This window comes from Nestor notabilis, unplaced genomic scaffold, assembly GCF_000696875.1.
Source record: "Nestor notabilis isolate BGI_N333 unplaced genomic scaffold, ASM69687v1 scaffold24920, whole genome shotgun sequence".
Taxonomy (NCBI): Eukaryota; Metazoa; Chordata; class Aves; order Psittaciformes; family Psittacidae; genus Nestor; species Nestor notabilis.
Window position 1 is genome coordinate 1 of NW_009910120.1, and position 4,564 is coordinate 4,564.

At 49.2% G+C, this 4,564-nt stretch overlaps 1 protein-coding gene across 1 annotated transcript in view; it reads right to left on the minus strand.

Annotated features, from left to right (window-relative positions):
* Positions 1 to 3,762: 3,762 nt before the first annotated feature.
* NDFIP1 (Nedd4 family interacting protein 1) overlaps positions 3,763 to 4,564 on the minus strand; it is a gene marked incomplete at its 5' end in the record, with an annotated part of 7,087 nt that continues 6,285 nt past the window's right edge. The window contains one exon of the mRNA XM_010024502.1: positions 3,763 to 3,902. The remainder of the gene's footprint in view (positions 3,903 to 4,564) is intronic.

Here is a 4,564-nt window from a genome sequence, read left to right on the forward strand (position 1 = left end):
CCGGGCGCACGGCAGTTACCACTCGGTTACAAACCCTCCTTTTAAACCCCCATCGCAGCCTCAGTTTCCTCATTCTGCTCCAAGGAAACAGGCATTTTGGTGCAATAGCCGCGCTGAGCGATGCTGAACGCCCCCATCCCTGTCCCACGCACTGCACTGCCACAGGGTGACCCATCCCCTCTCCATCCACCACCACCGGCTTCGACCCATCGCACGCAGCCAGGGTCTGACCCGCTGTCACTCGTTCCCTGGCACTGTCCCATTCCGCCCCGAGCAGGGCTGGGTGCTGCACCCTTGGGCTGGGCTGTGCCTCCACGCAGGGCTGTGTGCGGCCGCTGCGCTCCCTTATCACCACCGTGACCTTTGCTGGTTGCAGATTAGTGGCTGGGGGCAGCTGGATTTGTTTTATTTCTGTTGATGTTTGATTTCTGTTGATGGTTATTAGACAGAGGAAGTGCCAGAAGGGATTTTGACCTCCAGTTTAAACCTATTCCAATTAGAGCCACTGAGCCTTTAATTACTGCTCTCCAGCCCCTTTGGTTAAAGCAACAACAAAAGCAAACACAAAAGCTGGTGGAAGACGGGCTTTTCTCCTCATCGTCCCCCCGCTCTGCTGCCCACTTTGTCCATGGGCTGTGTGACTGTGGGCAAGGGGAGTTTTGACCCACAGGGCCCCTCGTGCTGCCCCAGACCCGGCGGCTCCTGCAGGTGACACAGCTCTGGGGTGATTGATGCCCATCGGCAGGAGGCAGACTGCCCAAGTGCCTGGAGGATGCTCCAAGGACCATGTCCTGGTGCCCAGATGGCTCCAGCCAACCATCGCCTGAGGTTACAGTTTGGGGGCCCATTGAAGCTCACCGAGAGGCGATGGATATTTTGGAAACACTGATTTCTTGCTTAGGATAACCTCTGTGGAGTAATCCTGTCTTTACAAAGGCACGCCAGAGTGCCCTCGTACTTCACTCCACTTGGCCTTGGGACATGGATGGTGTTTAACCCCCACTGGGACCTGTGGCTCCTGGTGCAGACTCTTTCTGCCACTCCAGACCCTGGGCACAGATCCCTGCCTTTTGCTTTATTTCTCAAATTCATTGCTATTGGGTTTTATTAACATGCTCAGCAAAAGAGGGCTTGTGTCTGCGTAAGTCCTGATTTAAAAATAAGCTTCTAGCATACATCCTGTGATTGATTTTTCAAGTTAAACAATGACTAAACCTCAAGCTCTGATATTTTCCTTCCCTGATGGGCTTTTTGTCCATTCCCCCAACACTTTGGAAAATAAAGCAAAATGGAACTGGAGGTCCCCCACTCAGTGGCTTTATTCCTCAGTGCAATCCTGTGCTTCACATGGATACCGTGGACAATTAGCACCAATCTTTCCACTGGAGGCTGAGCTCCCGCCGGAGCAGGCGGAAGAGCAGGGACAATGGACAGATCCCATTTGTTTCCTCCATAGTGTCCTACCTTCTCTATAGGCAGATTTGATTTCCTCCAGCATGTGCTGGTCTCCCTTTATCTGATCCTTCTCCCCTCGGGTTCCTTTTCCTTCTTTCATGGGAGCTGGAAATAAGGTTTCAAGGTGCGGTTCCTACAAAACCTGGAAAAAGAACCTTAAAGCAACCTCCAAGTGATTGCAAAATATGTCTTTAAAATCAATTGTACAAACAATTCTGGTATTTGGACCAAAAAAGCGACTCCTCTGTACCACAGCTGAGCTTTTCTGCATAATGCTGTGACTGATGTAAAATAGTGCTAACCATTCTGAGACTTGCCATGGAATAACCTGCACCAGCAGCAAAAAAAAAGGTGGAGCAGAGCTGGAGAGGGGCTTTGGACAAGGGATGTAGGGACAGGACAAGGGGAATGGCTTTAACCTGCCAGAGGGGAGACTGAGATGAGCTCTTGGGCAGAAGCTCTTCCCTGTGAGGGTGCTGAGGCGCTGGCACAGGGTGCCCAGAGAAGCTGTGGCTGCCCCATCCCTGGCAGTGTTCAAGGCCAGGTTGGACACAGGGGCTTGGAGCAACCTGCTCTAGTGGAAGGTGTCCCTGCCCGGGGCAGGGGTTGGAGGTTTACAACCCTGGAAGGAGAAGACAACCCGGCTGCCAAGTTGCAGGCGGAAGGGCCAAAGGTGTTTATTTGGTCACTGCAGATGACCACAGATGGACCATTTACATCCGAGCTGCCAGAGACCCAAAGTCATTGTTTGAGCTTGGAGCTGGCGCTAACACTCACTGAGCACCAGCACGGGCTGCTCCAGCCTGTCACCCACCCGCTTCTGGCTGCACATCCCCACCCTGCGCCCCAAACACCGGCTGCAGGGGACGACGAGCAGTGGGTGCCTGCAGCTTCCGCCACCAAAGCAGAAATGCCAAATATTCGCCTTCTCTGCATGTACGAGACCAAATAAGGCCCAGATGCCAGAGAGCAAACACAAGGCTCATCTGCCAAGTTTGGGCAAATGTGATGCAGAGTTCCCAGATGCTGCAGGTTTTGCCTCACAGGATAAACTTAGTAATTCTGTGTACACTTATTCTGGTTTAAAAAGGAAGACTCTGTGTAACCCCCATCTACCTCCATCAGCCCCAACTGCTTGTTTGTGAGGACCATACATATGAGCAGCTCAGCCGTGAAGTTTCGTGAGGCAGATGAGTTCTGTATGTGAAACTACCGAAATAATCCAAGACAACCCTGAAACTGCACAGACCCATCAATGAGCCGCCAGGCTGGCACGAGGGCTTGGAAACCTGCTTACAAGAGGGGAGACACACCTTGGAGATCCGTGTTACACCTTCTCTGGAGAAGCAATGAAATTCCCCCAGAAAACCTGCATTTGTGATCAACGACCAGGTGCAATGAAGCATTGAAACCCAATTAAACACTGCTCTACAGCAAGACTTGCTACATAAGTGACATTTATTACCGTTCTGCTGTATTTACAGTTTTAACATAGTAAAACTCCGAAGTGAATTACCACTTGGCAGAAAGCACAGGAGTGCACATTAAATCTACAGTTATGACGCATCATAGTCTCTGCTAACACAAATTAGAAAAGCAAGAATTACAGGTGGGGTAGGAATTGTCTCCAAGTCCCAAAGCCAAAGGAAAGGAAAAAAAAAAGGCCTTTGTTTTGCAAGGTCATTTTTTATACAAAGTTGTATCATCATCTTTCAGTTTTCCACTACTCACGTGTACCGTGAAAACCCCTATATATCCAAAAAGTAGGTAGTATGAAAGTAAAGTATCCTACAACATTGAGAATATAGACTATCAAAAAATTAATACTTGTGCTGCCTTCAAAGGAATACTCTCTGGCAATGAGCCCTCAAGAACCTGCCCCCAAGACCTGCTTTGGCCACGGCAGCAGAGGTGCTGCTGGATATAAGCAGCAGAAAAAGGTGTGTGGCCCCAGCAGAGCCACCACCCCAACCTCAAGGCCACCACCCCACCTTTGAGACCACCTCTTGAGGCCACCCCTCTGCCCAGCAGCACTGCAGAGGCCAGAGCAGAGCCCAGGCCAGCTCCCAGGATGGAGAAGGAACTAAAGCAAGTCTGTCCCCTGCTGGCTCCGGGGCTAGGGCTCAGGCTACCAAGATCACTACAGCACTACCCATGGAAGGCTTTGTTAGCACGTCACAGACTCGACCGCAAGAGCTTTTTCAAACATCAGCCACTAATGAGTCAATGATTACAGAATTCTGCGTTAATTATTCAAACTTTACACCTAGAAACAAATAGAAAGAAATGCTTCTCCTTGTCTTTTGGAACAGTACTTTTATTTAGTTATTTTAAAGCAGGTGATTATTTTTTCTGCTGCTCCAGAGTCTTGATTCACTTCCTGCAGGTGTCCTGTTGCTTCTTGAGGGAGAATTCACTAATGCAGGAAGACGCTTGCCAGAAAACATCTGTCGGAGAAGGATATTGAATACTGAAACTATAGTTAGATTGTTATTTTGGATAAAGAAGGATGTAGTTCACAAAGAGCGCAGGATGTCTAAAGGCTTATGAGGTATCTCAGTACACAATGACATGACTCTAGCAAAATGCTCAGTGCTTTTGTGTGTGTTTGAAGAGTTAAAACTCCTCAGGGGAAAACAGCCACGGAGCCAGACAAGGCTCTTAGAAACACCAGCACAAAACATACACACGTACGAAATGACGCTGCACTATGAGGACAAAATCGGACTCAGTCTTTACTTGCAGCATCCACCCAGGATGATGATGAGGTTTGTGTCTTTCCATCAAGTGTTTGGGATGAAAGAGACATCATCTACTTCTAAACTGGAACTGTTTAAGCCTGAGACCCACCACAAGCCCCTTGCGCTTGTCACGTCCATTGCCAGCACACGTGGATGGAACAGTGAACACCAAGCTTCCCACTCCACTCGGTTTCACCAGTTGTTACTTGTTATTGGCACTCATTAGTGCTCTCCTCCTCCATGAAAAGTTAAGTCTCAGTAAAGAAGCACCATTTCAATGAGAACAAACTGCAGATGATAAAGCTGATGCTGAAATGCTACGTGACCATAGAGCAGGGGAAAAGAAACCCTCTGGTGACTCAGCAGGA